The sequence below is a fragment of the Saimiri boliviensis genome, chromosome 11, assembly GCF_048565385.1.
Source record: "Saimiri boliviensis isolate mSaiBol1 chromosome 11, mSaiBol1.pri, whole genome shotgun sequence".
NCBI lineage: Eukaryota > Metazoa > Chordata > Mammalia > Primates > Cebidae > Saimiri > Saimiri boliviensis.
The window spans coordinates 33,992,277-34,013,808 of NC_133459.1; the positions used below are offsets into that span (position 1 = coordinate 33,992,277).

Here is a 21,532-nt window from a genome sequence, read left to right on the forward strand (position 1 = left end):
ATTCTCTTGCTTCAGCCTCCCAAGTAGCTGGGATTATAGGCATGTATTACCAGGCTTGGCTAATTTTGTATTTTTAGTAGAGTTGGGGTTTCATCGTGTTGGCCAGGCTGGTCTCAAACTCCTGACTTCAAGTGATTCACCTGCTTCGGCCTCCCAGAGTGCTGGGATTACAGGCATGAGCTATTGCACCTGTCCAATAATCCCCTTTCTTAACCCATACCGCCTGTGCTCCTTTCCCATGCTATTTACTTGTTGAAAAAACTTGGTTATTGTTCCAGGAGAATTTTCTGCATTTTGGAATTGGCTGATTGAATCCTTGTTACAGTATTTAACATGTTCCTTTACCCCTCATATTTCCCAAAAATTAGTAGTTAAATACAGAGCAGTGGTTCTGAAGTTTGGCTGAAACTTTAGAATTATCTGGAGAGCTTTTAGTTATCCTGAACCCCAGGCCACATCTCAGATCAGTTAATTAGAGCCCATGAAGTAAAATGTCATCATCAATATTTAAAAAAAATTTACCGAGTGATTTCAGTCTGTAGCCAAGATTGAGAGCTTGAGTTGGTAGAGCTTGATGAGTTTAGGTTCAGTTTCTTTGGCAAGAAATATTTATAAGGCATGATTATATAATTTATTTTCTTTTTCTTTTTTTTTTTTTGAGACGGAGTTTCGCTCTTGTTACCCAGGCTGGAGTGCAATGGCGCGATCTCGGCTCACTGCAACCTCTGTCTCCTGGGTTCAGGCAATTCTCCTGCCTCAGCCTCCTGAGTAGCTGGGATTACAGGCACGCACCACCATGCCCAGCTAATTTTTTGTATTTTTAGTAGAGATGGGATTTCACCATGTTGACCAGGATGGTCTCGATCTCTTGACCTCGTGATCTACCCGCCTCGGCCTCCCAAAGTGCTGGGATTACAGGCTTGAGCCACCACGCCCGACCATAATTTATTTTCAATCAGACAATTTTGAGAATGAAAGGGGGTCCTATTAATGATTACACAGCAGGAATAGTTTAAACTGGAATTGTCCTGGACAAATTAGGATGTATAGTCACCCCATTAGATGGGGCTGTGAATTCTTTTTTTTTTTTGAGACGGAGTTTCGCTCTTGTTACCCGGGCTGGAGTGCAATGGCATGATCTCGGCTCACCACAACCTTCGCCTCCTGGGTTCAGGCAATTCTCCTGCCTCAGCCTCCTGAGTAGCTGGGATTACAGGCACGCGCCACCATGCCCAGCTAATTTTTTGTATTTCTAGTAGAGACGGGGTTTCACCATGTTGACCAGGATGGCCTTGATCTCTTGACCTCGTGATCCACCCGCCTTGGCCTCCCAAAGTGCTGGGATTACAGGCTTGAGCCACCGTGCCCGGCCGGGGCTGTGAATTCTTATTGGATCATTCTAGGAGGTAACCTAAGTGGTGGTTCCACTTTTAGTGATACTAAATGAATCGTTTGGTTTAGGTTCTGTCAGTGGGATCCAAGCATAACTTATCAATTAGTGGATTTATCAGCCAGTGATAATTGTTGCCTATGTCCATTATTTCATTAGAAGAGTGACTTTTTTGGCCATTTCTTTTGTATTTATTAACTGGAATTCTTTCATAAAGAATTCCCTCATCAATTATTTAGTTACCTCGTAGTATCATTTGTACAGAAAAAGCAGGGCAAATGCTTTTCAAACCCTTTATCAATAATTTTCAGAAAAATGAATTGATGCTCGCCCTCACAACTCCCAAAGGTGTGGTTTGGGAGGGAATATCATTATGAACTGATGACTTTAATATATGTGATACACTGTAATTTATCATAGTCATTACTTTTGGTGTACAGTTTGTTGTATCTTTGATGATTGGTGGACTCTATTTAAGGCTGCCAGAAAATTACTACAGACTTGGTAGCTTAAAATGTCTCACAGTTCTGGAGGCTAGAAGTCCAAAGTCCAGGCTCTAGGGAAGAATCTTTGCTTGTTTCTTCCATCTTCTGGTGACTTGATAGGTGTTCCTTGACTTGTGGCAGGAAAATTCCTGTCTTTGCCTTCATCTTCCCATGGCCCTCTTTCTGCATCTTCTTTTCTGTCTCTTAGGGTCTGTCTTATTCCTGGGTGTTCTCATCTCAAGATCCTTACCTTAATTAGCTCTACAAAGACCTAGTCTGCTCACATACCATGGTTCTGGGTGGACATAACTTTTGGGGGCCACAGTCTAACCCACTACGGTTCATTTTTTGACCCCCTAAAACTTTATTTACATCCCATATGCAAAATAAATTCACCTCATCCCAACATTCTCAAAAGTCTTGACCTATTACAGCATGAATTCTAAGTCTAAAATCTCCAAATATGATAAGCTCAAAAAGTTTCACATCTCATTGTCTAAATCATCTAAATTAGGTAAGAGTATTGACTTGGCATGATTCATTTCGGACAAAATTCGCCGTCTGTGGACCTGTGAAACTAGAAAACAGCTTCCAAAATACAATGATGAGAAGATGAGACACTTTTAAGATAGGCATTCCCATCCAAAAGGAAGAAAATGGGAAAAATAAAGGATCTCTGGTTCCAAGCAACTTAAAACCCAGCAGGACAAATTTCTCTAGGTTTCAAGGCCTGACAATAATTCTCTGTGGCTTGATCCTCTGCCCTCTGGGCCAATGGAGGCTCTGTCTGTAGTTGGTTTGGGCTTGTTTCTTGTCCCCCAACTCACCATTCTGCTTGCTTGCCTTCAGTCATTTTTACTTTTCCCTGAAGAGGTGCACATGTTTGTAGTTGAGTAGCTGTATTATCCCATTTCTTGGCTATAAAATCTCAGAAGTTAGGTACTTTAAAAAAGTTTGTCCTATCTCTGTTCTTTCAGTACAGGCTTACAGCATTTTTGTTGGTATGATATTCTTTAAAACGTTGTCAGTCTCATATATCAAGAGGATCTATATCATTAGATAAGAGGGTTCTTCATAGCTCCTTACTGATAACCCCATCTCCATTCTTGGTTTCTGTGGAGATGGTTGATTACATCCATGAGTCACACTGCCAATAAATAACTGCAGCATATTGTTATCCAGCTATGTGGCCTGGTCTCTAGAACACGCTTTTCTAATAGTGAGTTTCCTAATTTTCTGTCCTTTGTAATCTGAATAATCTGAGAACTTCTCAATTAATTATTGTTTCCTTTTGCTCAAAGTTTCCTCTTCAGTTTATCTCTTTCCTCTTGTATTTTACTATAACTACCAAGAAGGAACCAAGCTGTACCTTCAACAGTTTGCTTGGAAATCTCCTAGGCTAAATACTCAAGTTCATGGCTTCCAGATTCTCCTTTCTATCCAACAGTAGAACATAATTCGGCCACTTTATAATATGGATCACTTTACTTCCAGTTCCCAGTCACATATTCTGTATTTACTTCTGAGACAGCAACAGAAGCATCCTTAACCAAAATATTGATATGAATAAGAATGTTTATGATTCTGTGTATTATTTTTTTAAACATTTTTTAACTTTTTTTTTTTTTGAGAGAGAGTCTTGCTCTGTCCCCATGCTGGAGTGCAGTGGCGTGATCTCCGCTCACTGCAACCTCTATCTCCTGGGTTCAAGTGATTCTCCTGCCTTAGCTTCCCAAGTAGCTGGGACTACTGGTGTGTGCCACCATGCATAGCTAAGTTTTGTATTTTTAGTAGAGACTGGCTTTCACTATGTTTGCCAGGATGGTCTTGATCTCTTGATCTCATGATCTGCCCACCTCAGCCTCCCAGAGTTCTGGGATTACAGGCGTGAGCCAGTGCACTCAGCCTGTATTCTTTAAGACTACAGAAGCTTTCTCTTAGTTGTTGATCACAACCTTTAAACCCTAACTAGAATTGCCTTTGATATTGATAATTCTACCACCATGTCTTCAAGGCAGTCTATACTTTTTTAAAATCATGCATCTCAAAACTCTTTCAGCCTGTTACCCAATTTCAAAGCCACTTTTATATTTTTATCTTTTCTTTTTTTCTTTTCTTTCTTCCTGTCTTCCTTTCCTTTCCTTTCCCTTTCTTTCTCTCTCTTGCTTTTTAAAAATTTTTTAATAGAGATGGTATTTTACCATGTTGAACAGGCTGATCTTGAACTCATGAACTCAAGCAGTCCTTACACCTCGGCCTCCTAAAGTGTTAGGACTACAGGCATAAGCCACCATGCCTGGCCCACCTTCTCATTTTAAGATATTAAAATTAAAGCAGCACCCCACTTCCATGTACCAAAATCTGTATTAGTTTCCTGGGTTTGCCATAAGAAATTACCACAAACTTGGTGGTTTAAAATTTTAGAAATTTATCATCTCATGGTTCTGGAGGCTAAAAGTTTGAAATCAGCATGTTGGCAAGGCCATGCTTTTCTGAAGGCTTTGGGGAAGAATCCTTCCTTGTCTCTTTGAGCCCTCTGGTGATTACACATGTTCCTTGATTTGTGGTAGATTACTCCAGTCTTTGCCTCTGTCTTCACATGGCCTTCTCTGTGTCTCTTGTCTTTATTTCTGTCTCCTCTAAGGACACTGTTCATTAGATTTAGGGCTCATTCTAATTCAAGATGATTTCTTCCGGAGACCCTTACAGTAACTACACCAGCAAAGAACATTATTCTAAATAAAGTAATATTCTGAGGGTCTGGGTGGGCATATCTCTTTGGGACCACAGTTTAACCCACGACATGGTCTTTAAGGTTGGCACCTGCATTTTTTTTTTTTTTTTTTTTTTTTTGAGACGGAGTTTCACTCTTGTTACCCAGGCTGGAGTGCAATGGCGCGATCTCGGCTCACCGCAACCTCCGCCTCCTGGGTTCAGGCAATTCTCCTGCCTCAGCCTCCTGAGTAGCTCGGATTACAGGCATGTGCCACCATGCCCAGCTACTTTTTTTTGTATTTTTAGTAGAGACGGGGTTTCACCATGTTGACCAGGATGGTCTCGATCTCTTGACCTCGTGATCCACCTGCCTCGGCCTCCCAAAGTGCTGGGCTTACAGGCTTGAGCCACCGCGCCCAGCAACACCTGCATTTTTTTTTTTAACAATTGCTTTTTTTTTTGAGACAGTCTCGCTTTTTCACCAGGCTGGAGTGCAGTGGTGCGATCTCGGCTCACTGCAACTTCCGCCTCCCAGGTTCAAGCAACTCTCCTGCCTCAGCCTCCCAAGTAGCTGGGACTACAGGTGTGCACCACCATGCTCAGCTACTTTTTTTATTTTAGTAGAGACAGGGTTTCACTGTGTTGGCCAGGATGGTCTTGATCTCTTGACCTTGTGATCCGCCTGCCTTGGCCTCCCAAAGTGCTAGGATTACAGGCGTGAGCCACTGCACCCAGCCAACAGTTGTTTTTTAATATTTAAAAAATTCCCTTAAGTTTAAAAAAAGTGTTAAAATGTACATAAGAAAGTGAAATAAGCCAGGCACAGGAAGATGAAAACTGCATATTCTCACTTAATGTGGAATCTAAAATAGTAGAAGTCTTAGAAGCAGAGAGTAGAATGGTAGTTGCCAAAGCATGGGGGATGGAAGGGAGGGACAGGAACATACTGGTTAAAGAGTAGAAAGTTGTAGTTAGGTGATGTAAGTAAGTATTTAACGTGATAGATACGTTAATTTGCTTAATTTCAGTCATTCCACACTTTATGCATATCTGTATATCAAAACACCACTGTGTACCTCCTTAATTTTGTACAATTATAACTTGTCAGAAAGCAAATCATAAATATATATATAACATAATGTTTACCATTTTAACAACTTTAGGTGTATAATTCACTGGCATTAAGTATATAAACAATGTTGTACAATCATCACCATTATTTATTTCACCCCTGATAGAAACTACATGTTATGCGGTAACTCCACATGGCCTCTCGCCCAACCACTGGTAAACTTTAAATTACCTTCTGTGTCTTTGAAGTTGCCTATTCTAGGTATTTCCTATAAGTGGACTCATACAATATTTGTCCTTTGGTGTCTGACTTACATCACTTAGCATAATATTTTCAAGGTTTATCTAGCTATAGTATGTATCAGAACTTCTCATTCTTTTTACGGCTGCAAAATATTCTATTGTGTGCATATACATTTTGTTTATCCATTCATCCATAGATAGACACCTTTTGGCTATTGTGAATAATGTTGCTATAAACATTGGTATGTAAGTATCTGTTTGAGTTCTTGCTTGCAATTCCTTCTGGTATTGCTATGGTTTGAATATGTTTCTTTTAAAACTTATGTTGAAATTTGATTCCCAATATGGCAGTGTTAGGAGGTGGGGTCTAGTGGGAGGTGTTTGGATCATGGGACACTGCCCTAATGAGTTGTTACAAGCAAAGTTCTGCCTTTTGTGTACCTCTTTGCCCCCTTGCCTTTCTGCTTTTTCATGTTGTGGTGCAGCACATGGCCCTCACCACCAGTGCCATGCTTTTGGAGTTTCCAACCACCAGAATTGTGAGCCACATAAACCTCTTTCCTTTATAAATTACTCAATCTCAGGTATTCTGTTACAGCAAGACAGAACAGATTGGAGAGATACATACCTAGAAGTGGATTTGCTGGGTTATGTAGGAATTTTGTTTATTTTTATTTATTCGGTTTTTGAGATAGGGTCTCACTTTGTTGCACAGGCTGGAATGCAGTGGTGTGATCATGGCTCACTGCAGCATCTAGCTCCCTGGTTTAAGCTGTCCTCCCACTTCAGCCACACAAGTAGCTGGGACTACAGGTGTGCAACACCATGCCCAGCAAATTTTTGTTTTTCTTGTAGAGATAGGGTTTTGCCATGTTACTAAGGCTGGCTTGAACTCCTGAGCTCAAGTGATGCATCTGCCTTGGCATCTCAAAATGCTGAGATTACAGGTGTGAGCTGCCATGCCCGCCCAGCCTCTATTTATCTTTTTGAGGAACCTTTTGCACAGGGGCTGTACCATTTTCCATTTGCACCAGCAATGAATGCATGAGGGTTCCAGCTTTTTTACATCCTCACCAGTACTTGTTATTTTCTCTCTCTCTTTCTCTCTCTCTCTCTCTCTCTCTGTGTGTGTGTGTGTGTGTGTGTGTGTGTGTGTGTGTGTGTGTGTTTTCTTTTTTAGATGGAATCTTACTCTATCACCCAGGCTGGAGTACAGTGATGCCATCTCAGCTCACTGCAACCTCCACCTTCGACCTCCTGGGTTCAGGTGATTCTCCTGCCTCAGCCTCCCAGGTAGCTGGGATTACAGGCATGTGCCATCATGCCTGGCTAAATTTTTTTTTTTTTTTTAACTTTTAGTAGAGATGGGGCTTCACCATGTTGTCCAGACTGGTCTTGAACTCCTGACTTCAAGTGATCTACCTGCCTTAGCCTTTCAGAGTATTTTGTTTTTGGTTAATAACTGCCCTATTATGTGTGAAGTGGTGTCTTATTGTGGTCTGTATTTGAATTTTTCCGGTAATTAGTGATGCTGAACATTTTTTCATGTGTTTATTGGCCTTTTGTATATGTTCTCTTGAGAAATGTTATTTAAGTCCTTTGTCCATTTTTTAAAATTGAGTTGCTTGTCTTTTTGTTGTGAGTTTTAGGAATAGTTTTTTTTTTTTTTTTGAGACGGAGTTTCACTCTTGTTACCCAGGCTGGAGTGCAATGGCGCAATCTCGGCTCACCGCAACCTCCGCCTCCTGGGTTCAGGCAATTCTCCTGCCTCAGCCTCCTGAGTAGCTGGGATTTCAGGCACGCGCCACCATGCCCAGCTAATGTTTTGTATTTTTAGTAGAGACGGGGTTTCACCATGTTGACCAGGATGGTCTCGATCTCTTGACCTCGTGATCCACCCGCCTCGGCCTCCCAAAGTGCTGGGATTACAGGCTTGAGCCACCGCGCCCGGCCCCCAGGAATAGTTTTTATATTCTAGATATTAAACTCTTACCACATAAATTAATTGCAAATATTTTTGTTCCATTCTGTAAGATTGTCTTTTCACCCTCATAATAGTGGCCTTGATACACAAAAGTTTTAAATTTTTTTTTTTTTGAGACGGAGTTTCACTCTTGTTACTCAAGCTGGAGTGCAATGGCGCGATCTCGGCTCACCACAACCTCCGCCTCCTGGGTTCAAGCAATTCTCCTGCCTCAGCCTCCTGAGTAGCTGGGATTACAGGCACGTGCCACCATGCCCAGCTAATTTTTTGTATTTTTAGTAGAGACGGGGTTTCACCATGTTGACCAGGATGGTCTCGATCTGTCGACCTCGTGATCCACCCGCCTCGGCCTCCCAAAGTGCTGGGATTACAGGCTTGAGCCACCGCGCCCGGCAAGTTTTAAATTTTAATGAAATCCAGTTTGTGTTTTTCTTTTGTACTTTATGCTTTTGGTATCATATTTAAGATGCTATTGTCGGGCTGGGCGCGGTGGCCCAAGCCTGTAATCCCAGCACTTTGGGAGGCCGAGGCGGGTGGATCACGAGGTCGAGAGATTGAGACCAACCTGGTCGACATGGTGAAACCCTGTCTCTACTAAAAATACAAAAAATTAGCTGGGCATGGTGGCGCGTGCCTGTAGTCCCAGCTACTCAGGAGGCTGAGGCAGGAGAATTGCCTGAACCCAGGAGGCGGAGGTTGCGGTGAGCCGAGATCGCGCCATTGCACTCCAGCCTGGGTAACAAGAGCAAAACTCCCTCTCAAAAAAAAAAAAAAAGATGCTATTGCCAAATCTAAGTTCATGTAGATTTTCTCCTATGTTTTCTTCTAAGAGATTTAGAGTTTAGCTCTTTAATTTAGGTCTTTAATCCATCTTGAGTTAATGTTTGTTTATGGTACAAAGTAAGTGTCCGGTTTCAATCTTTTGTTTATAGATACCCAGTTTTCATAGCATCTTTTGTTGAAGAGCCTGTTCTTTCCTTGTTGAGTGGTCTTGGCACCCTTGTTGAAAGTCAGTTTGGTCTGTTGTAACACAGTGTCATAGTCTGGGTGGCTTAAAAACAAATTTATTTCTTTTTTTTATTTTTATTTTTTATTTTTTTTAAAGATGGGGTTTCACCATGATGGCCAGGCTGGTCTTGAACTCCCGACCTCAGGAGATCCACCCACCTTGGCCTCCCAAAGTGCTAGGATTACAGGCGTGAGCCACCGCACCTGGCCCAAACAAATTTATTTCTTACAGTTCAGGAAGCTGGGAAGTCCAAGATCAAAGTGCCCACAAGGTAGGTTTTACTTTCAGGCCTTTTCTCTTAGCTTGTAGGTAGCCACTACCTTGCTCTGTGTTCATATGATTTCTTAGTGTTTGTGAGGTGAGAGAGAATGTAAGCTTTCTGGTGTTTCTTCTTAGAAGGGCATTAATCACATCATGAGCGCTCTACTCTCATTACCTCATCTATCTGATTATGTTTTAAAGTACCCCTCTGCAAGTATTATTACATGGGGGTTAAGGCTTCAACATATAAATCTGGGGAGGAAGGATACAGACATTTAGACCATAACAACCACAAATGTGAGATTTTATTTCTGGACTTTCAATTCTGTATGCCTATTCTTGTGTCAGTACTACACTGTTTTGATTACTGTAGCTTTGTAGTAGGTTTGAAATTAGGAAGAATGAGCCATCAACTTTTTTTTTTCAAGACTGTTTCTCCTCTTTGGAGTGCGTTGAAATTTCACATGAAATTTAGGATTTTTTTTTCCTATTTCTAAAAAAAAGAGTTATTAGAATTTTGACAGGGATCAAATTGAATTTGTAAATCAAGGGTAGTATTGTCATCTTGACAGTGTTGTTTTCCATGTGAACATGGATATCTTTCCATTTTTTGGTCTTTTATTTCTTTCAGGAATGTTTTGTACAAGTGTTTTAGTGTACAAGTCTTGTACTTCCTTGGTTAAATTTATTCTCAAGTATCAATCAATATAATTTACTACATTAGTAGAATGAAGGAAAAAAAGAACTCATTACAGTCTGTCCTTTGTATCTGTGGGTTCCACATCTGCAGATTCAACAAACTACAGATCAAAAATGTTAGGGAAAAAAAAAAAAACAATAAAAGGTAATGCAAATTTATTCCTGAATCAAGGACCAGAGGGGGGAAAATACAAAATTAGAAAATATAGTATAACAGCTATTTGCATAGTATTTGCGTTGTATTAGGTGTTATAAGACATATAGAGATGATTTAAATTGTATAGGAGGAAATGTGTAGGTTATATGCAAATATTGTATATAAGGGGCTTGAGCATTCAAGGAGTTTGGCATCTTTGGAGGGGTCCTGGATCCAGTCCCCCACAGATACTGAGGAATAACTACATCATGTCAGTTGATGCAGAGAAAGCATTAAAGAGAAACTAAACGGCTGTGAGGTGGCTCACACCTGTAATCCCAGCACTTTGGGAGGCTGAGGCGGGCGGATCACGTGAGGTCGGGGATTTGAGACCAGCCTGACCAACATGGAGAAACCTCATCTCTACAAAAAAAAAAAAAAAAAAAAGGAAGAAAAACTAGCATCCTTTCTATTATAAAAGTACTTTAATAAATTAGGAATAGAGGGGAGTTTCCTCAACATGATAAAGGCTACCCATGAAAAATCATCACCTACATCATACTCAGTGGTGAAAGACTGAGACCTTTTATCCTAAGATCAGGAACAAGATGAGGATGCCTTCCTTTGCCATGTCTGTTCAATGTAGTATTAGAAGTTCTAGCCAGAAGTTAAGCAAGAAAAAGGAAATAAAAAGCATTCAAATTGGAAAGGAAGAAGTAAAACTATCTGTATGACATAATCTTATATGTAGAAAACACTAAAATTACATCAAAAAAACCTGTGCAAATTAGTAAGAAATCCAGCAAAGTTGCAGGTTACAGCATAAACACAAAAATCAGTTGCATTTCTGTATACTAAATGAACAATCCCCAAAGGATATTTAAGAAAACAATTTCATTTACATTAGTGTCAAGAATTAAAAAATACTGAAACACCTGTATCACTTTGACTTAACTCCAGTAGTCCTTGAAAGAGTCCTCTCAGTCTGGCCAAAAAATATAACCAGGCTCATCTATACATGTACTACTTCAGACTTGGAATTAACCCATTTTGCAAGAAGCCTCAGTACCTTTCCCTGGAAAATGGTATCTGGAGACCACAGCCTGAACTCAGACAAGCTTTTTGAAGTTAGAATCTTTCTGAGATGGTATCAGTTGCTTATTTCCCATTCACTCCTGAGCCTTCCTGCCTCTGCCTATTATTATTTTTAAAGATACAGGATCTTACTCTGTTGGCCAGGCTGGAATGCAGTGGCATGATCATGGCTCACTGAAGCCTTGACCTCCTGGACTCAAGTTATCCTCCCACCTCAGCCACCTGAGTAGCTGGGACCACAGGCACATGACCCCATGCCTGGCTACTTAAAAAAAAATTTTTTTTTTGTAGAGACATGGTCTCCCTGTGTTGTCTAGGCTGGTCTTGAACTCTTGGGCTCAAGCAGTCCTCCACCTCTGCCTCCCAAAGATTATAAGGGTGAACCACCCTTCCTGGCCCTAGCTTATCTTTCTGTTTTGGCACTGAAATTCTTCTCTTTAAGAACACTGAGGCTGGGCGTGGTGGCTCATGCTTGTAATCCCTGAAATTTGGGAGGCTGAGGCAGGTGGATCACGAAGTCAGGAGTTCAAGGATAGCCTGGCCAATATGGTGAAACCCCATTTCTACTAAAAATACAAAAATTATCCAGGCATGGTGGTGTGTGCTGTAGTCCCAGCTACTCAGGAGGCTGTGGCAGAAGAAACCCTTGAATCCGGTAGGTGGAGGTTGCAGTGAGCTGAGATCATGCTGCTGCCCTCCAGCCTGGGCGACAAAGCAAGAGTCTGTCTCAAAAAAAAAAAAAAACCAAAAACCAAAAAACAAACAAACAAAAACACTACTGAAATGATCTAATAATCACCAAATCTAATGGATGCTTTTCAGAGATTATTTTATTTGACCTTTCTTTTTTTCTTCTTTTCTTTTTTGAGATGGAGTCTTGCTTTGTCACCAGGTTGGAGTGCAGTGGCATGATCTCGGCTCACTGCAACCTCCACCTCCCAGATTCAAGGACTTCTTCTGCCTCAGCTTCCCAAGTAGCTGGAACTACAGGCACAAGCCACCACGACTGGCTAATTTTCATCTTTTCAGTAGAGATGGGGTTTCACCATATTGGCCAGACTGTTCTCGAACTCCTGACCTCGTGATTCACCTGCCTCAGCCTCCCAAAGTGCTGGGATTACAGGCATGAGCCACCGTGCCTGGCAATATTTGACCTTTCTTAGACCTTTATTTGATCTTTCTTATTTCTGTTGCTCTTTCTTCCTCAACTTTTCCCTTGTTTTGTGAGATAGCATTCTCATGGTTCTCCTCTTGAATTGCTCTTTTTGCCTGCTTAGTAAGTGTTATTCCCTCAGCTTGTATTTTCTTGGGCAATCTCTTCTACAGTAGTAGTTTTACTTATTTAAAAAAAAAAAGCCGGGCGCGGTGGCTCAAGCCTGTAATCCCAGCACTTTGGGAGGCCAAGGTGGGTGGATCACGAGGTCGAGAGATCGAGACCATCCTGGTCAACATGGTGAAACCCCGTCTCTACTAAAAATACAAAAAATTAACTGGGCATGGTGGCGTGTGCCTGTAATCCCAGCTACTCAGGAGGCTGAGGCAGGAGAATTGCTTGAACCCAGGAGGCGGAGGTTGCGGTGAGCCGAGATTGCGCCATTGCACTCCAGCCTGGGTAACAAGAGCGAAACTCTGTCTAAAAAAAAAAAAAAAAAAAAAAAAAAAAAAAAAATTTTTTTTTTTTTTTTTTTTGAGATGGGATCTTGCTGTATTGCCCAGGCTGGCCTTGAACTCCTGGCCTCAAGTAATCCTCCTGCTTTGGCCTCCCAAAGTGCTGGGATTACAGGCATCAGCCACCAGCTTATAGTAGTAGTTTTAGCATCTACACATTAAGTACATTATGTGATTTTCATTTTACTTCTTTGCTTCTGTTTTTGTCTTTAAAACTCAAAATCTCGTTTTTTGCTGTCACACAAATACTGCAAGTTCACTGTGTCTACAGCTGAACTTTTTCTTTTTTTTTTTCAAGACGGGGGTTATACCATGTTGGTCAGGCTGGTCTTGAACTCCCGACCTCAGGTGCTCCGCCGGCCTTGGTCTCCAAAGTGCTTGGATTACAGGTGTGAGCCGCCACACCCGGCCTACAGCTGAACTCTTATCTCCTCCTTCCCTGCTAATTACTTGCTCACACACCTAGTGCTCTCCCTTCTCAACTTGTTATTTTTTCTATTTATTTATTTTTTGACAGCCTTGCTATGTTGCCCAGGATGGAATGCAGTGGCAAGATCATAGCTCTCTGTTATTCTTCATATATTATCTCTGTTAGTTATTGGCTTCTAGTTAATAAGTTAGGAACCTGTGAGTCATCTTTTGTTTCTTCTCTTTTCCTTACTACTTATTTATTTATTTTTAATATATTTTTTAAATATAAAGATGGGTTTCACCATGTTGGTCAGGCTGGTCTTGAACTCCTGACCTCAGGTGATCCGCCTGCTTTGGCCTCCAAAGTGCTTGGATTACAGGCGTGAGCCACCGTGCCCAGCGTACTATTTAGTTTTAATTGCTAAGTCTTGTTGATACTACATCAGATATGATTTTAAAAACCTTTTTGATTTTCTACTGCCCCCACCTTAGTTCTGGTACTCATTTTGCATGTTTTGTCTTTTGACTTTTGTTGCTTTTACAACTCTTCTTTTCCCACTCCCTTCTTTACTGTTTCCTCTACCCCATTCATTTTTACACATTGGAGACAGATTTTTCTTCTAAAATGAAAATATGTTTATCTCTAAGGTAACAAGTTGGTTCCATTAGTATTATTCCAATTCTCCAAGGCAGTTACTGGTCTCAGTTTTTCTCTGTGGCAAAAGACAGCTTGCCTTACACCTCTGACTCCTATCAAAAATTTACTTTTTCTTTGTGGGAGAGTTTCTTTCTGATTATCTTTGCTACTATCATACTAGCTTTGGTAGAGGCCCTGCTTGTGCCCCCAGCCTCTGACAACAGAATCTTTGCCTAATTCCACCTAGCACAGCTGAGACCAGGCTGTGATTATTTTAAAACAAGACTTTATTAAAAGCTTAGTATAATGGGGAATTGCAGAACAAATATGTATGTATTCATGTATGTATTATGTGTGACTCATCTAGGAGAAATAGGCAGCATCTACTTGCTGAGCTTTCAGTTGTCTCATGGTGAGCAGAAGGTGTCTTTTCTTGGAAACTTGGAAGAGGTTGAAATCAGAGGGAAATAACTTATTTTTTTCCCTTTCTTCCAAGGACTTTACTTCATGACCTATAATTTGTGTCCTGTGTCCTGGCTGGCTAACATTGGGAATATCAGTTCACTTTAGGAGATTGAGTCTCCTTCCTGCACAGATGTATTGTTACTCTGTCTCCAGTACAACAAATAGACCATTAGTATTGGAGAGATTCGTTCATTGAACAAATATTTAGGACATGTGTCAGTCATGGTTCAAAGTTGTAGACAAAGAATAATAAACAGTTAAGATTTGTGCTAGTCATGGGGGCAAGATAGAAAATAAAGAAATAGAGAAAATAAGTTTAGGTAGTGAAGAAAACAAGACAGCATAAGATAATGTGATAGTGATTGGGGCAGGAAGAATAGATACTTCTCTGACCATGTTGGTTTTTATGTATGATCTAAAGAGTATGATGTCTTTAAAAGATTCTTTTGGCTGACATGTATGAGATGAACTTCAGGGAGCAAGATGGGAAACAGAGGGTCAGTTAGGAAGCTATTGATGTAATTCAGGTAATCATTGGAGTAGGGTGTAGATGGTGATAATTGGTTGGGATATATTTTGGGATATTTTGATATTTTGGGATATTGGTTGGAATATGTTTTGGAGGTACAGTCAATAGTACTTGTTGAAGAATGTAGGAAAATAAAGAAGACCACTGACCCCTAGGTAGCAGGTCAGCACCAAATAGTTGGTGGCACCATTAATTCAGATGGGAAAACTGGGGAGAGAATACACAGTGGTTGGGATGAAGGAGAAAGCTTTTTTTTTTTTTTAACTGAGATGGAGTTTCACTCTTGTTGCCTAGGCTTGAGTGTAGTGGTGTGATCTTGGCTTACTGCAACCTCTGCCTCCCAGGTTCAAGCGATTCTCCTGCCTCAGCCTCCCGGGTAGCTGGGATTACAGGCATGCGTCACCATGCCCAGCTAATTTTTGTATTTTTAGTAGAGACGGGGTTTCTCCATGTTGGTCAGGCTGGTCTCGAACTCCTGACCTCAGGTGAACCGCCTGCCTCAGCCTCCCAAAGTGCTGGGATTACAGGCATAAGCCACCTCGCCCTGCCAGGAGGAAGCTTTTATTTCCTTACTTCAGATCACTTTACTGATTTAAAAAATTGCTAATGAGGCCGGGCTTGGTGGCTCAAGCCTGTAGTCCCAGCACTTTGGGAGGCCGAGGCGGGCGAGTCATAAGGTCAAGAGATCGAGACCATCCTGGCCAACAAGGTGAAACCCTGTCTCTACTAAAAACACAAAAAAACTAGCTGGGCTTGGTGGCGTGTGCCTGTAGTCCCAGCTACTGAGGAGGCTGAGGCAGGAGAATTGCTTGAACCTGGGAGGCAGAGGTTGCAGTGAGCCGAGATTGTGCCACTGCACTCCAGCCTGGTGCCTGGCGACAGAGTGAGACACTGTCTCAAAAAAAAAAATTGCTAATGATTACCTAACGCCTACAGTGTAGTCTAAATCAGGGGTTCTCAACGTTTGCACTGTTGGCATTGTGGGCCAGGTAATTCTTTGTTGTGGGGGTGTTGTCTTGTGCGTTGTGGAATATTCAGCTGCATACTTAACTCATTATCAACTAAGATGCCAGTAGCACTGCCCCACTAGTTGTGGTAACTAAAAATGTCTGCAGACATTACCAATATCTTTTGGGGAACAAAATTGCCCCTGGTTGAATACCACTGGTTCAGATACTCTTATCATATATCCTAAAGACCTTTTTAGATTATTCTATTTTATGTATAATAGCTACTTTTCATACCATTCACTTATGTAAATTCTGATAATATATCATAGTGATTGACTTGCCAGTTTTCTTTTTTTGAGATGGAGTCTCACTCTTTTGCTCATGCTGAGTGCAGTGGCACAATCTCAATTCACTGCAACCTCTGGCTCCCAGGCTCAAATGATTCTCCCACCTCAGCCTCCAGAGTAGCTGAGATTATAGACGTGTACCACAATGCCTAGCTAATTTTTATATTTTTAGTAGAGACTGGGTTTTTCCACGTTGGCCTGCTCTTGAACTCCTGACCTCAAGTAATCTACCCACCTTGGCCTCCCAAAGTGCTGGGATCACAGGTGTGAGCCCCCCTCCTTTTTTTTTTTTCAATTTTCTTGTGTTTTAAAAATCATATTTTATTCAGCCATAACTATTAATAGTACTTACACTTAGCATATTTCTTTCCAGGATATTTCTGTGCAGGTGTATCTTTTTAGATGATTAACATTACATGTTAGTCCGTTATATATAAAGAGATAAAATCTGTTTTCTGATTTTATTTACTTATTTATTTATTGTTTTTAGAGACAGGATCTGGCTCTGTCACCCAGGCTGGAGTGCAGTGGTGCAATCATAGCTCACTGCAGTCTTGAACTCTTGAGCTTGAGGGATCCTCCAACCTCTCCAATAGCTAGGGCAACAGGCGTATGTCACCATGCCTGGCTCATTATTTTTTAATTTTTGTAGGGATGGGAGTCTTGCTGTGTTGCCCAGGCTGGTCTTGAACTCCTGGCCTCAAGCAGTCCTCCTGCCTTGGCCTTCCAAAATGTTGGGATTATAGGAATGAGCCATCATGCCTGGCCAGGTGAAAATGATTGTATAACTCAGAATATACTAAACACAATTGAACTGTGCAATTTAAACTGGTGAGTTATGTGACATATGAATTCTATCTCAATAAAGCTGTTATTTAAAAAAAAGAAGCTAAACCAAATAGCATTATATGTAGTTTTTGTCTGTAGCTCTAGTTCTCTGGAAATGAAATCACTGGTTTATCTTTTTTTCTTTTTTTTTTTTTAAAGATGGGATTTCACTCCTGACCTCAGGTGATTCACCCACCTCAGCCTCCCAAAGTGCTGGGATTATAGGCGTGAGCCACCGTGCCCAGCTAAATCACTGGTTTAGGCATATGATAAATGTTTTTGAAATATGGTTTATTGGTATAATTATATAGAGTAAAATTCATCCTTTTATTGTACGGTTCTATAAGATTTGACAAATGCATATAGTGGTATAACTAGCACTATAATCAAGATGCAGTACATTTTTATCACCACCCAAATTCTTCTGTGCCCCTTTATAGCCAGGCTTCCCCTTTCCTCTCTCTCTAGCAGCCACTCATCTGTTTTATAATCTATAGTTTTCCTTTTTGAGTAAATCATGTTAATCATACTTTACAGTATGTAGCCTTTGAGTTTGGCTTTTTTTCACTTAGCATTATGTGTTTGAGATTTATCCAAGTTGCATGTGTCTTGCTGACTAGTTCATGGTATAGATGTACTGAGTTTGGTGATTCATCAGTTGTGATGTATTTGTGGTGTTTCTTGTTTTTGGTGATTATGAATAAAATCACTATAAACATTTGTCTATAGGTTTTTAAAAAATATGCTTTTTTGTTTGTTTGTTTTTTGAGTCAGGGTCTTACTTTGTGGCCCAGGCTAGAGTACAGTAGTCTGGTATGCTCTCAGCTCACTGCAACCTCCACATCTGGGGCTCAGGCGATCATCCAACCTCAGCGTCCGAGTATCAGGGATTACAGGCACACACTACCATGCCTCTCTAATTTTTCCATTTTTAGTAGAGATGGGGTTTCTCCCTGTTGCCCAGGCTGGTCTCCAACTCCCGGGCTCAAGTGATCCACCCGCCTTGGCCTCCCGAAGTGCTGGGATTGCAGGTGTGAGCCACTGCGCCTGGCCAAAAATATACTGTATTTTTTTTTTTTTTTAGACTGAGTTTTGCTCTTGTCTCCCAAGCTGCAGTGGTGTGATCTCAGCTCACTACAACCTCCGTCTCCCAGGTTCATGTGATTCTCCTGCCTCAGCCTCCTGAATAGCTGGGATTACAGGCACGTGCCCCACATCTGGCTATTTTTTTGTATTTTTAGTAGATACAGGGTTTCCTCATGTTGGTCAGACTGGTCTCAAACTCCTGACCTCAGGTGATCCACCCGCCTCAGTCTCCCAAAGTGCTGGGATTACAGACGTGAGCCACTCTGCCTGGCTTATACTGTATTTTTAACAAGAGTACACTACCTTTAACAGTGCGTATTAGAAAGAAAATTTAAAGCAAGGTATTTCATTCCCACAAAGAATTAATAAAAGGAAAAGGCTTATGTTGCCCCTAATTTCATGTACATATTTGTACAAATTTAACTCTTTCCACAATGAATTTGAGGCAGTTTACAAAAAGATACGTATGAGTAAAAGAAATAAGGGCCATGACACAGGAAAGTGCGGATAATTCTAATGTGATGGATCAGAGAAATTGTAGTTAAGTATGTTCCATTATTAATGGAGAGAACATTACTGCATCTGCCAGGAAACAACATTTTCTAGCCCTGATTCTAAAAGTAATTTCAGATGTGATTCTTTACTAATGTCTTCAGTAATGTTTTCTTTTTAACAGAAAGATACAGCCTGAATTTCCTGTCCACAGGTGTTTACATAAATATGTTTTCATTTTTCTTGGGTAAATAGGTATAGGATTACTGGATCATATAAATACTGTATGTCTTCTTACATTGTGTTTTGAGAGTTCTTAATATATTTTGGATACACATCCTTTATTAATGTTTGAAAATATTTTCTCCCAGTTTATGGCTTGTCTTCACTTTCTTTTTTTGCAGAAACAGGGTGCCAGATCTTGCTTCGTTGCCCAGGCTTGTCTCATACTTCTGGCCTGAAGTGATCTTCTCACATCAGCTTCATTTTCTTAAGTGTTTTTCAAAGAGCAGAAATTTTTTATTTTGATGAAGTCTACTCTCTCAATTTTTTTTCATTCATGGATTATGCGTTTTGTGTCATATTTAACTTCTGTGTCTTTTAGCGTTTTATTTCTTCTGTCTACAGATGTCTTTCTGCCTGTTCTTCCTTAAAGAACCAGCTTTTTCTTTCTTTTCCCCTTTGTCTCCAGACTTAGCTATAGTTATTTCAATAATAGTAGTGGTAGTGATTTTTTTTTTTTTAAAGACAGAGTTTCACTCTTGTTGCCCAGGCTGGAGTGCAGTGGCACAAACTTGGCTCATTGCAACTTCTGCCTCCCGGGTTCAAGTGATTCTCCTGCTTCAGCCTCCTAGGTAGCTGGGATTACAGGTGTCTACCACCACTCTTGGCTGGTTTTTGTATTTTTAGTAGAGATGGGTTTCACTTTGTGTTGGCTAGGCTGGTCTCCAACTCCTGACCTCAGGTGATTCACCTGCTTCGGCCTCCCAAAGTTATAGGCATGAGCCACAACGCCGGGCTGTGATTGTTACTATTTAGCAGGCCCTTTTTACACCACATTCCCCCTTTGATACCGTAGAATTTTTATTTGAGTCATGCAAATAAAGACTATTCTAAAGTTAGTTGGGAACTGAAGCCCAAGTTAGAGGTTGAGGCAAGTGAATATACACACAGATATTTAGGCTTACAAATTTAATTTTGTAGAAATCAATGGATAGACAGCATCAGAAGACCTAAGAGAAAGCATATCTTGGTTTAGTCTTTTGTTTTAGTTTTAGAGACAGGGTCTTGGTATGTTGCCCAGTCTGGAATGCAGTAGCTATTCACTGGTGTGACCCCACTACTGATCAGCATGGAAGTTTTGAACTGCTCCATTTCTGACACTTCTCCTTAAGTAACCTGGTGGTCCCCTGCACTTGGGAGATTACTGTATTGATGTCTAATGTGCAGATACCCAGTTGGCGTAGCTAGCAGACTATATCCCAGAACTCCTGGGCTCAAGTGATCCTCCCGACTCAGCCTCCTGAGTAGCTGGGACTATGGGCATATAACGTTGTTCAGCGGTTTGTTTGTTTTGAGCCAGAGTCTCAGTGTCACCCAGCCTGGAGTGCAGTGGTGTGGTATCAGGTAGCTGCAGCCTCCACCTCCTGGATTCAAGCAATTCTCCTGCCTCACCCTTCCGAGTAGCTGGGATTACAGGTGCCTGCCACCATGCCTGGCTAATTTTTTTGTATTTTTAGTAGAGATGGGGTTTCACCATGTTAGCCAGGCTGACCTTGAACTCCTGACCTCAGGTGATCCACCTGCCTTGGCCTCCCAAAGTGCTGAGATTACAGGTGTGAGCCACTGTGCCCTGTGGTTTAGTTGTTTTTAATTAGTAATGTGCTTTAGAAACACCAAGGGAGTTTCCTCCCACCCCACCCGCCTTTACAATGTGAAAATGCCCAGGCCCCATCTAGACCTTCTGAAATAGAACATAAGGGAGAAGGTGAAGTATTGTAGAGTAGGTACTGCTAACATAATAGAATTGTGTCTGTGATACCATTAACATGGTTTTGTTTGTTTGTTTGTTTTTGTTTGCGACAAGTTCTTGCTCTGTCACCCAGGTTGGAATACGGTGGCATGATCATGGCTTTCTATAGCCTCTAACCCCTGGGCTCAAGGGACCCTCCCACCTCAATCTCCTGAATAACTGGGACTACAGGCACATGCCACCATGCTTGGCTAATTTTCCTGTTTTTTTTTGTAGAGACAGGGTTTTCCTATGTTACCTAGGTTGGTCTCAAAGTCCTGGTCTCAAGTGATCCTCTTCCCTCAGCCTCCCAAAGTGCTGGGACTACAGGCACAAGCCACCATATCCTGCCATTAACATTTTTTTTTTTTTGAGATGGAATCTCACTCTTGCCCAGGCTGGAGTGCAGTGGCAGGATTAACGTCTGCCTCCCGGGTTCAAGCAGTTATGCCTCAGCCTCCTGAGTAGCTGAGATTACAGGCATGCACTACCACACCTGGCTAGTTTTTGTATTTTTAGTAGAGATGGTGTTTCATCATTTGGCCAGGTTGGTTTCAAACTCCTGACCTCAGGTGATCCACCTGCCTCGGCCTCCCAAAGTACTAGGACTACAGGCATGAGCCACCATGCCTGGCTGTTGTTTTTTTATTTTCCTAATGGATAAAATGGAAATACAGATTTCTGTTTCAGTAGGTTTCAATACGTTAGTGCACGTGAAATAGCTAGCATATACAAGTGGTAATTTCTTGAAGCAAAGGAGAAAGAGTAGAAGTCAAGGGTAGTGTCATGGTAGCCCTGGAGATCAATGCTAGGAAGTAGGAATAAACATTACTTTTTTTTTTTAGCCTTCCGTTCTGTAAAACACTTGAATTATTTAAGAATCAAAATATTTGTTCCCGTTATCTTCAGTCTTTTTGTTTTCTTGAAATTGACGGTGGCAATTTCAGAAGTTCTCAGTTCTAGTATATCTTAATACTTTCCTTGCTTCTTTATATGATCTTTATATGCCATTTTCATAAA

At 41.1% G+C, this 21,532-nt stretch overlaps 1 protein-coding gene across 7 annotated transcripts in view; it reads left to right on the forward strand.

Moving 5' to 3' along the window:
- The window catches only part of ZMYM4 (zinc finger MYM-type containing 4), a 159,928-nt gene that overhangs the window by 9,162 nt on the left and 129,234 nt on the right, over window positions 1-21,532 (forward strand). The gene's annotated exons all lie outside the window — the stretch shown is intronic.